Source organism: Ranitomeya imitator, chromosome 3 (genome assembly GCF_032444005.1).
Source record: "Ranitomeya imitator isolate aRanImi1 chromosome 3, aRanImi1.pri, whole genome shotgun sequence".
Lineage (NCBI taxonomy): Eukaryota > Metazoa > Chordata > Amphibia > Anura > Dendrobatidae > Ranitomeya > Ranitomeya imitator.
Window position 1 is genome coordinate 32,390,735 of NC_091284.1, and position 13,220 is coordinate 32,403,954.

Here is a 13,220-nt window from a genome sequence, read left to right on the forward strand (position 1 = left end):
GCTTGGAAAGCTTCCTTCCAAAATGTCATTAGAGACTTGGGGCTACAACACAGGGAAGAGATAGACCTGTTAGTCAAATACCTGGAGAAGAGTCAGTCAAACACGCAGTAAGGATCAGAGACATTAATATAAACCGCCCTGAGACTGGCCTCAAAGAGATCTGGAAAAGGCTGGATGAGTGTTACGGCTCAGCAGAAGTAATAGAAAGAGCCTTGTTCAAAAGAATCGATGACTTTCCTAAAATATCTAACAAAGGTCTCCAGAAACTTAGAGAGCTAAGCCACTTGCTAAAGGAAGTCCAAGTTGCCAAATACAAGGACGACCTACAGGGACTTGCATTTCTCGACACAGCCAGAGGTGTTAACCCTATAGTCCAGAAGTTGCCCTACAATCTACAGGAGAGGTGGCTCACACATGGTTCCACGTACAAATACAAACACAGCGTTCCATTCCCTCCCTTCTCCGTTTTTGTAGACTTCATACACCAACAAGCAAGAATTAGAAACGATCCCAGCTTTGACTTTGCAATACCATATGCCACACCATCACCACCTGCAAATCCACGCAGAACATCTGTGGAAGTACACAAGACTTATGTTTCTTCTCCAGGTTCTAATTACAGGTCTGCTGGCTGCTCCCAATCAGAGACAAAGGTGCAGGACCCTGACAAGCAGTGCCCACTTCATCAGAAGCCTCATCCTCTCCTGATATGCAGAGCCTTCAGAGGAAAATCTATGCCAGATCGCAGAAGCTTCCTGAAAGAAAACGGTATCTGCTACAAGTGCTGCTCGTCCACAGCTCATCTTGCCAAGGATTGCAAGGTCAGTGTAAAATGCACAGAATGTGGCACCACAGATCATAACACCGCTCTACACCCTGGCCCAGCTCCATGGAGTACACAAAACACGCCAGCTGACAGTGAGCATGGCGGGGAGGAAAGGAACACTGATACAGCTACGCCAGAGATCACTTCACAATGCACCGAGGTCTGCAAAGGGACAATAGACAGTAGGTCCTGTTCAAAAATATGCCTCGTCAAAGTATACCCGAAGGGCCATAGAGACCAAGCTGTAAGACTGTATGCTATCTTAGATGACCAAAGTAATCGATCCTTGGCTAGATCAACGTTCTTTGACCTATTCAACATCAAAGGGCCAAGCACTCCCTACTCCTTAAAGACGTGTGCAGGTACTGTGACAACAGCAGGCAGGAAAGCTACTGACTACCAGATCGAGTCTTTAGACGGACAATTCTGCCTACCACTACCTACGATCATCGAATGTAACCAGATCCCAGACAACAGATCTGAAATCCCTACGCCAGATGTAGCAATCCATCACGCTCACTTAAAACAAATAGCACACCTCATACCGGAACTCGACCATCAGGCCCAGATAATTCTGCTGTTGGGGAGAGATATCCTACAGGTTCATAAAGTGAGACGTCATATCAACGGACTCCACAATGCTCCCTATGCCCAAAGGCTAGACCTAGGATGGGTCATAATTGGCAACGTATGCTTGGGACGCATGCACGCCCCATCTTCTGTGACAAGCATGCTGACAAATACATTGGAGAAAGGACGTCCATCTCTGTTTCAACCTTGTAACAATGAGTTCCATGTCAGGGAACTGCCACACAGCATCCAACTACCTGATCATTTAATAGACTTTACTCACGACAGCAGTATAGTGTCGGGAAGCTATGAGGATCAGTTAGGGGGCACAGTCTTCCAGAGAACTAAGCAGGACAACCAAGTGGCAATGTCGGTAGACGACAAGTTGTTCTTAGAGGTAATGGACAAGGGACTCGTTAAAGATGAGACCAACAGCTGGGTCGCACCTCTTCCCTTCAAAACCCACAGACCACGTCTACCGAACAACAGAAATCAGGCATTACAACGTTTCTCCTCTCTCATTCGTAATCTGCAAAAGAAACCAGAGATGAAAGATCACTTTTTCTCCTTCATGTCAAAGATTTTTGAAAACCGTCACGCAGAACTAGCTCCCACTCTCAAAGACTCTGAAGAATGCTGGTTCCTACCCATGTTCGAAGTATACCACCCTAAGAAACCAGGCCAGATCAGAGTCGTGTTTGATTCCAGTGCTAAATTTAATGATGTCTCCCTGAATGACGTTCTGCTGACAGGACCAGACCTCAATAACAAACTACTGGGTGTACTTATGCGCTTCCGTAAGGATTCCATTGCCTTCATCGCTGACATCCAGCAAATGTTCCATTGTTTCCTTGTGAGAGAGAGAGACAGGAACTTCCTAAGATTCTTCTGGTACAGAGACAATGATCCTACTAAAGAAGTCACAGAGTATCGCATGAGAGTGCACATCTTTGGCAACAGTCCTTCACCTGCAGTCGCCATTTACGGACTCAAAAGGTCAGCTCAGGAAGGAGAACCAGAATACGGAGCAGATGTCAGACAATTCATAGAAAAGGACTTTTATGTCGACGACTGCCTTCAAATGAGACTGCCATCAGTCTTCTCAGGAGAGCTCAGGACATGTGCCTGCTCGAACCTTAGGCTTCATAAAATAGCCTCAAACAGCCAAGAACTCATGGAAGCGTTCCCTTCTCAAGACCTATGTAATGGTCTCAGAGACCTGGACCTGGGGTCAGACCCCGCACCAATGCAACGCAGCCTCGGGCTTCTCTGGAATCTACAATCAGACACTTTCACCTTTCAGGTCAGCCAGGAAGAAAGGCCTTTCACATGTAGAGGCGTCCTGTCTACCATCAACAGTCTGTACGACCCCTTGGGTTTCGCAGCTCCTGTTACTATACAAGGCAAGGCCCTACTAAGAGACTTAACTAGGGAAACATCTGACTGGGATGCACCTCTGCCACCTGATAAGAGGATCCAGTGGGAAGAGTGGAAGAACTCGTTAGCGGCACTCTCCAACTTGCATATGCCAAGACCATACACCCCTGTGCCATCTACTGAGATACAGAGCCAAAGACTATACGTATTTGCAGATGCTTCTGTCAAAGCAATTGCCGCTGTTGCCTACCTCAAAACTGTAGACTCCAAATGTCAGTGCCACATTGGTTTCGTCATGGGAAAGGCCAAACTCGCACCACAACCAGAGCACACTATACCCAGGTTAGAGCTTTGTGCCGCAGTCTTAGCCGTTGAGTTAGCGGAGTTCATCGCATCCGAAATGGATATCGACCTGACACAAGCCAAGTTCTACTCAGACAGCAAAGTAGTCCTGGGATATATCCACAACGAAACCAGGCGATTCTACGTTTATGTCAATAACAGAGTGCTACAAATCAGGAGATCAGTTCACCCACAGCAGTGGCATTACATATCCACAGACCAGAATCCCGCAGATCATGCAACTAGAGCAGTTGACGCAAGTCGACTAGGAAGCACAACGTGGCTCTCTGGACCAAAACTATTGTACATTGAGGAATGTTTTCCAGACACCTTTGAATTAGTAGGAGAGGACTCAGATGCTGAAATCCGCCCTCAGGTGTCTACACTACATACAATGACCTCTGTTATCCAGCTTGGATCTTGCAGGTTCAACAGATTCTCAAATTGGAAGTCACTTACTCCAGCCATTACCTGCCTGACTCATATAGCTCGCTCATTCAGGACCACCAGAACTCGTGACATGGAAAAATGTAAAGGAGCAGCGAGGCTTACCCACGAAAGCCTAATCACCTTCATGGCTGAAGCTGCAGCTATAATCAATGCAAGACCCCTGGTTCCAGTTCCTAACGACCCTGAGGAACCCTTGTTAATGACTCCAGCTACTTTACTTACCCAGAAAACAGGACTGTCCAGTGCCCCTCCAGGAGGATTCGACGCGAAGGACCTCTACAAGTGCCAATGGAGACAGGTACAAAGTCTTGCAAATACTTTCTGGGACAGGTGGCGCAAACAATATTTGTCTACCCTGCAGCCACGGACGAAGTGGCAATCTACTAAACCTAATCTGAACATAGGTGACCTTGTTCTTGTGAAAGACTGTCAGATTCACCGGAACCAGTGGCCACTTGGTCTAGTTACCGCAACGTTCCCGAGCAAGGACGGCAACGTCCGCAAAGTTGAGCTAAGGATGACCAAAGGGAATGAACCTAAGACATTTTCCAGACCGGTATCTGAACTGGTCCTATTGTTGCCTTCGGAAGAAAGGAGTAGTGACATCCGTTGATGCCAGACGGGGAGTGTTCTGTCTCCGCCATCTAATATTGTTACCCTGATTATTTGCTTGCATAATTGCAGTTTCCTCAGTATACAGTATTGATATATTAATGCCTTTATTCATCTGTGATGCTTTGGTGGTCAGAGTTATGTTGGCAGTTCAATCTTGTTTTTGTATTATCCATGTCTGATTCTCCTCCTCCTTTGCAATGCATTATGGTAGCTCAGCCTCCATTTCCCTCCATTTTTCCTTTCACTTTCTTCGGTTTGCCTTCAAGGAAAGATGCTTCACTTCATCCCCCTTGCGATTGCATTGCCGGTATGTCTTTATGCTTCCTATAGATATTTCTGCTCTATATTAGCTTAGTTTAACCAGTTGTACTCCTAGTTTAGTCACTAGCTTTCTAAATGTTATGCATAATGTATATCATGTGTATTATGTATCTGTTCTATGCCATGCACTGATTCTATGTATATCATTGTTCACAGTTTCACCGCATCAATATACCACTACGTTTAATAAAGCACAGACTCAACCACAGTCTCCTTATTGGACCCCGGTATAGCGGTTTAGCTGACTGTATAGCTACGTATGAGCCTGCCTCAGCTAGTGAGGACAGAACATACATTACATTACTGATCCTGAGTTACCTCCTGTATTATACTCTAGAGCAGTGTTTTTCAACCAGTGTGCCGCGGCACACTAGTGTGCCGCGACACATGGTCGGGTGTGCCGCGGGGAACGGGAGTCAGCTGTTCTCTGTGCCGACTGTCAAGCTGACAGCCGGCACAGAGAAGCTGCAGCGCGCCGGCTCCCGGAGATCAATTGTACTCGCAGACATCTACCAGCTGCGAGTACAATTGAGGCTCTGACCGCTGGGTCAGAGCGACGCCAGCAGCGTGATCAAGTCATGTGATCACGCTGCTGACGTCACTATCCGGCGCGCAGGAGAAAGAAGAGACTTGGTGGTAAGTGCTCCTGTGCTGTGGAGCTGAAGACACCGAAGATTCAACGTGGGGTGGGTTTATGGGGAGTATGTGGGGGGATTTATTAAGTGTGGGGGGGGATTTATTAAGTGTGTGGGGGGATTTATTAAGTGTGTGGGGGGATTTATTAAGTGGGGGGGGATTTATTCAGTGTGTGGGGGGGATTTATTCAGTGTGTGGGGGGGATTTATTCAGTGTGGGGGGGGATTTATTCAGTGTGGGGGGGGATTTATTCAGTGTGTGGGGGGGATTTATTCAGTGTGTGGGGGGGATTTAGTCAGTGTGTGGGGGGGATTTATTCTGTGGGGGGGATTTATTCAGTGAGTGGGGGGATTTATTCAGTGTGTGGGGGGGATTTATTCAGTGTGTGTGGGGGGGATTTATTCAGTGTGTGGGGGGATTTATTCAGTGTGTGGGGGGGATTTATTCAGTGTGTGGGGGGGATTTATTCAGTGTGTACGTGGGGGGGGGGCTGGAATTTATTTAGCATGTGTGGGGCAGGGTGCATTTATTCTGTGTGGAAGGGGATGGATTTATTCTATCGGAAGGGGAGTGGATATATTCTGTGGGGGTGAGTGGGGAGATGGGGGTGGACACAGTAGCGAGGGGAAAAATGTGTGCTGACAGTACTGGGAGCAACGGTGATGGGATGTGTGAGGACAGTATGGGGAGTCGGGGGAATGTGTGAGGGGGGAATGTGTGAGGAGGAAATATGGAGAGAGCAAAGGGGTATGTTAGCAGGGGGGGATGTACAGGAGGAGGCTATTAGAAATGTGTGCAGACAGTATGGGGGGATGAAAGTGTGAGTGGACACATAATAGATACTGAGTAGTGTGAGGGTAACAGCCAGGAGGACACAGTATGCCAAGTAGGAGGAGTGTAATGAAGGGGCACAGTAGAGAGACTGGGCTCTCTATGAGGGACACCGTATGAGAAGGCAGTGTGAAGTATGGAAAAGAGAGAGAGGGTAGTGTGGATGGCATGTACCATAAGAGGGACAGTGAGGGTCATATTATGTGCTGGGAATAAAGTGAGGGGCAATTATTTACTCAGGGGCTCAGCCTAGGGCAGATATTGTTATTCTGGAGCATTATAATAACACTGCTATCTTTAAGGGTGTTGTGTCGGGATGTGCTGCAGAAGACAGGAGAAGATGGAAGTCTGCAGAAACGAGCTCTGCCGGTGGATGAGAAGAGTCATCATGGCATCTGGACAAGGTGAAGATGAAAAGAAAGAGGCGACTCCACAAACAACGTCATCTATCAGGTACCTGGATGTAAATGTGTTTTTTTTGTGATACTAATTCTCATTTTTATTTGTTAGGAACATTAAAGGGGATGTCCAAGGTTGTGATGAGTCTGCAGTCATACTATGTGACTGCAGACTTCTGAATTCTCACAGTGCGCACTGCTATCATAATTCTCTGATGTTGGTGATTTACATACATGCGGTCACGTGCTGACTAGACATGTGTGGCCTCATTCAATGAAAATGAATTGACTGAGGCCGGACACGTCTAGTTAGAATGTGGCCAGAAGTATCCAAATCACATACTTGTGCTGTCATGACCGTCCACTCTGGCCACCGGCAAGGGAGAATCCTGAAAGTGTGCAGTGCTTGCGCTGTGAGAATTCAGAAGCCTGCAGTCACATAGAATGACTGCAGACTTTCATCTCAAACCTAGACGCACCATTTTGTGCCATTTTGGTTGGTGGTGTGCCTCGGGATTTTTTAAGTATAAAAAGTGTGCCGCGGCTCAAAAAAGGTTGAAAATCACTGCTCTAGAGCTGCACTCACTATTCTGCTGGTGCAGTCACTGTGTACACACATTACATTACTGATCCTGAGTTACATCCTGTATTGTACTCCAGAGCTGCACTCACTATTCTGCTGGTGCAGTCACTGTGTACATACATTACATTACTGATCCTGAGTTATATCCTGTATTATACCCCAGAGCTGCACTCACTATTCTGCTGGTGCAGCTACTGTGTACATACATTATATTACTGATCCTGTGCTGATTCTGAGTTACATCCTGTATTATACCCCAGAGCTGCATTCTTGTAACTCAGGATCAGTACAGGATTAGCAATGTAATGTATGTACACAGTGACTGCACCAGCAGAATAGTGAGTGCAGCTCTGGAGTATAATACAGGATGTTAATCAGGATCAGTACAGGATCAGCAATGTAATGTATGTACACAGTGACTGCACCAGCAGAATAGTGAATGCAACTCTGGGGTATAATACAGGATGTAACTCAGTATCAGTGCAGGATCAGTAATGTAATGTATGTACACAGTGACTGTGCGGCGCCCCAGGGTCCTGGTTGTTGCAGTGGTATTGCTTTCCTCTCGGGGAGAGTGATGCTACTTTTGGAGGCAAAGAAGGATAAATGTATCCAGGTATCACAAACATGCAACACATTTCACACTCCAGACCACCAGGGGGAGTTCCTGCTCCTATTAATTAGGACACTCCCCATATATATATAACTGGTAGTCTGTAGGGAAAGTTAGTTAGTTCCAGACAGGAGTCAGTTCCTGACAGAGCTTCAGTCAGGAGTTCTGTTAGAAAGTTCCAGACCAGAGTCTGAGGAGGATGGAAGGTTAAAGGAGCTGTGCATGCCCTCAGAGCTGCAGCTCCCGGAAAGAGACATTGAAAGGCAGAACTGTATTGCAGCGAGCGTGAAGGAAGTCAAAGCAAAGGAGAGGATACCAGAAGGGGACCAGCCCCTCTCAACCTGTCTCCTTCTGAGGCGCAACATCCCGGTAGCCGGAACACCGAGGGAGTAGGGAACTCTACGCCTTATTTTAGAGGCATGGTGACATCTACAGAGCCGGGTTATCTAAGAGACCCTATAAACAGGCTCAAGTCACCAGTCATACGGGTATTGTCCTATCCTATATAGGGGACAAAAAGAGCGAAACAGCACATCTGTGAGACCCTTATGTGAAGCCATAAGGGCTACTGATTTCCACCTGGATAAGGGAACTCTGGACTTGCCTCCAATCCGGCCGGATTCTGCCTGCCCTGTGGTCTGGTGCTCTGGACTGTGGATGCTGAAGTCTTTAGTAAAGGTAGAGACTGCAACCTTGTGTCCTCGTTCTTCACTGTGCCATTCATCATTCACCTCCTATACACTGAGAAGCCCTGGGGATACACTTCACCTGTGGGAAGGTACACCATCTAGCTGCCATAACATCACTCCAGCGGATCATTTAAAGCAGCGTCGGTCACCCTGAACGAATACCACTGTTGGTGTCACGAACATTCCCCTTAAAGACCTTTCCCTTTTACATGGGCGCCCTGGGCCACGGACCGGGTCGCAGCCACCGTGACATCCCCCTGTGAACATCGGACCCGGTACCGAGTACCTCTAGCCCGTGGGGCGACTCAACTGCACCAGCAGGGGTATAATACAGGATGGAACTCAGGATCAGTAATGTAATATATGTACACAGTGACTGCACCAGCAGAATAGTGAGTGCAGCTCTGGGGTATAATACAGGAGGTAACTCAGGATCAGTAATGTAATATATGTACACAGTGACCGCACCAGCAGAATAGTGAGTGCAGCTCTGGAGTATAATACAGGATGTAACTCAAGATCAGTAATGTAATATATGTACACAGTGACTGCACCAGCAGAATAGTGAGTGCAGCTCTGGAGTATAATACAGGATGTAACTCAGGATCAGTAATGTAATATATGTACACAGCGACTGCACCAGCAGAAGAGTGAGTGCAGCTCTGGAGTATAATACAGGATGTAACTCAGGATCAGTAATGTATGTACACAGTGACCGCACCAGCAGAATAGTGAGTGCAGCTCTGGAGTATAATACAGGATGTAACTCAGGATCAGTAATGTAATATATGTACACAGTGACTGCACCAGCAGAATAGTGAGTGCAGCTCTGGAGTATAATACAGGATGGAACTCAGGATCAGTAATGTAATATATGTACACAGCGACTGCACCAGCAGAATAGTGAGTGCAGCTCTGGAGTATAATACAGGATGTAACTCAGGATCAGTAATGTATGTACACAGTGACTGCACCAGCAGAATAGTGAGTGCAGCTCTGGGGTATAATACAGGATGGAACTCAGGATCAGTAATGTAATATATGTACACAGTGACTGCACCAGCAGAATAGTGAGTGCAGCTCTGGGGTATAATACAGGATGTAACTCAGGATCAGTAATGTAATATATGTACACAGTGACTGCACCAGCAGAATAGTGAGTGCAGCTCTGGGGTATAATACAGGATGGAACTCAGGATCAGTAATGTATGTACACAGTGACTGCACCAGCAGAATAGTGAGTGCAGCTCTGGAGTATAATACAGGATGTAACTCAGGATCAGTAATGTAATATATGTACACAGTGACTGCACCAGCAGAATAGTGAGTGCAGCTCTGGAGTATAATACAGGATGTAACTCAGGATCAGTAATGTATGAACACAGTGACTGCACCAGCAGAATAGTGAGTGCAGCTCTGGGGTATAATACAGGATGGAACTCAGGATCAGTAATGTAATATATGTACACAGTGACTGCACCAGCAGAATAGTGAGTGCAACTCTGGGGTATAATACAGGATGTAACTCAGGATCAGTACAGGATCAGTAATGTAATGTATTACACTATTTTAAAATGTGTATTTCTCTGGAATAAGACATCGAATCTGATTCAACTATATCTCTCTGCAGCATTGAGATGCCCGCCAGGGCCGTGGGGTACTCCGTACCGGGTCCGGTACTCAAAGGGGAATGTCACAGTGGCAGCAACCAGGTCCGTGGCCCATGTTAAAGGGAATATCTTTAAAGGGGTTTTGAATAAAGTTTGTGTTTGTGACGCCACCTGTGGTATTCAGTCAGTGGGGACCAACGCTATTTAAAGGGGTACATTGGGGATGTTAAGGCAGCCGAGATGGTATAACTTCCCACAGGTGAAATATGTCCCCAGGGCTCCTGGTGTATAGATGAGGATGGTGAGTGGTGTAGTAAAGAACGGAGGACACAGGTGTGCAGGCTATTTCCCTGGTTTACTGAATTCTTCAGGGCAGCCACAGTCCAGGGCACCAGATCACATGTACAGGCAGGGTCCGGCCGGCTTGGAAGCAAGTTCAGAGTCCCCTTTATCAGATGGAGATGAAGGCCTTCCTACCAGCGCTTTGGTGTAGTCCCTTGCTGCCTGTGGCTTCTATCAAGGTCCTCCCAATCCTCTCTGTCTTCCTTAAAGGTGGGACACAAACCCGTATGACATATGGCTAGAGCCTTTTTAGAAGGCCGCTATCACGACCCGGGCTCTCTGCGCCACTGTGTCTCCTGGGTATTAGGGCAGACAGGTAACGTATAGTCCAGCTGTCCTGCTGGTTTCTGCTCTAAGCCTTACAGTCCCTCACAGCCTCAGTCTTCTGGCTACCGATGTCTGCACTCTGCCAGGGAGGTAGCCCAGTAGCAGCTGTCCTCCCCTGTTGTCTCTCTCCTGTGCTTCGCTCTCCTGCATGCTCACTACACGCTGTTCATCCTTCTCAGTTTCTTTGTCCAGGAGCTGCAGCACCCTCTTGGCTGCATGGCCCCTTCAGTCCTTCAGACTGCTCTCTTCCTTCCTTCCTCTCTCTGCAAGGAGATACAGACCCCCACGTCTGCTCAGCTATTCTTCTTGCGTACCATCTCTGCCTCAGCTGAAGTTCCATGACTAGCTCCTCTCTGGCCTTTTCCAGCTCTATGGCTTTCCGCCTCAGACTGCTCCAGTCTCCTGTCTGACCTTCTCACTCTGCCAGAATATATATATATATAGGGGATCCACCCACAAACTGGGTCAGGGCTCCCCCTTCTGGCCTGGAGTGTGAACATGTTGTGTGCTTTGTGGTTACCTGATAGGAGAGATCTTCCCTTGCTTCCAAGCTTGACATCACTCTCCCCGTTAAAAAAGCAATTCCACTGTGACAACCGGGACCTTGGGGTGTCACAGCATTCGACACTGTGGATCACCAGCTCCTCACTATGCTCTGCTCTATCGTCATCAAGGACACTGTTCTCTCCTGGTTATTCTCCTACCTCTCTGACTGACTACTCCTTCACTGTATCTTTTGCTGGCTCCTCTTCCTCTACTTTTCCCCTTACTGTCGGGGTTCCTCAGGGATCAGTCCTATGCCCCCTCCTCTTCTCCTTATATACTGCCCCTATTGGACAATCAGTAGATTTAGTGCTGATGACACCCAATTATGCACCTCTACTCCTGACATTATGGCTGCATAAATACAAAACACCAGTGATTGTCTGTCCGCTGTCTCCAACATTATGTCCCTCCACTATCTGAAACTTAACCTATGAAAATCTGAACTCCTTGTGTTTCTCTTCCACTAACCTTCCTATGCCCGATATTGCCATTTCCATGTGTGGCTCCACCATTATTTGCCAGCAACAAGCCCACTGTCTTGGGATAATACTTGATTCAGATATTTCCTTCACTCCCCACATCTCATCACTGGCTCGCTCTTGTTACCAACAAGTTAAAAACATTTCTAGAATTCAACATTTTCTTATTTTCGACTCTGCAAAAACTCGTACTGTCGCTTTTATTCATTCTCGTCTGGACTATTGCAACTCTCTACTAATCAGTCTCCCTCTTACTAAACTCTCCCCGCTCCAATCTGTCCTGAATGCTGCAGTCAGGATCATATTCCGCACCAACCATTACACCGATTACCTCTACCCTGTGCCAGTCATTACACTGGTTACCCATCCACTCCAGAATTCAATATAAACTTATCACTCTCACCCACAAAGCACTCCATGGTTCAGCACCACCCTACATCTCGTCCCTTGTCTCAGTCTACCACCCTACCCGTGCCCTTCGTTCTGCTAATGACCTAAGATTAACATCCTTTATTATCTGAACCTCCCACTCCCGTCTCCAGGACTTCTCACGTGCTGCGCCAATTCTCTGGAATGCACTGCCCAGGATAATTTGATAATCCCAAATATCCACAGTGTTAAACGTGGCCTAAAAACTAATTTCTTCAGACTGGTCTATTGTCCCACCTCACTTATTTAACTATCCCTGTGTTGCCCATTCAAAATTTTCTTCATAACCAGGTTCCTGGTATCATGTTCTCACACACTTTATGCATTTAATAGCCCTCTGTGTATGTACTTTTATACATTCTGATTCATTACATGAACACCCTATTTATTACATTGATGGCTGGACCATACAATGAAGCAATTGTTACCACCAACCTCTCGTGTCTCCCCATTTTCTCATAGACTGTAGCTTGGGAGCAGGGCCCTCACTCCACTTGGTATGTTTTGACCTATGCGTTTATTGTTATGCTGTAATGTCTATTGTCTGTACAAGTCTCCTCTATAATGTAAAGTGTTGCGGAATATGTTGGCGCTATAGAAATAAAATTATTATTATTATTAACGGATTGCAGAGATAAAGGTATCATGTTATTCAGCTTCCTCTGATCTACATGCCAATGTAGACGGCTTAAGAGGGTTCATCCTACTGACAGATGCCCTTTAAAGGGGAACACTATTTTCAAAGATAATTGTTTCATATTGAGCATCTTCTTCCTCTGGGTGGAAATTGAAATAACTTTGCACATACAGAATTTTAGTCTTCATTTTGCACTTTTTGTACCAATTTTCAGCTTTATCATATTTTCTATTCAATTTACACCCAATGTGAAAATAATAATTGGGCAAGTCGCTACTTGAAATATTACTTATGTGATGGACAGTCTCAGCTGGTTCACTGTGTGGCACTTTCTGCTAACAGGACTCGTGATAGCGGCATTAGATTGTGAACAGAGAAAACTATGTGATATAATTCGGAATAAGAGCAAGTTATACGTTCAGGAAGATGCAGAATGTCATGCTCACCCAAAGACTTCAAGAGATCCCTCTCCCCCATTTTTTGGACATTCTGACCATTGGCAAGTTTGAAGTTATATTAGAACAAATCAGTTTAGCAACATAAAACTCACCCAGAAGGTGAAGCTCCACGGGTTCTCACACAAGGAGCCTCAAGATTAC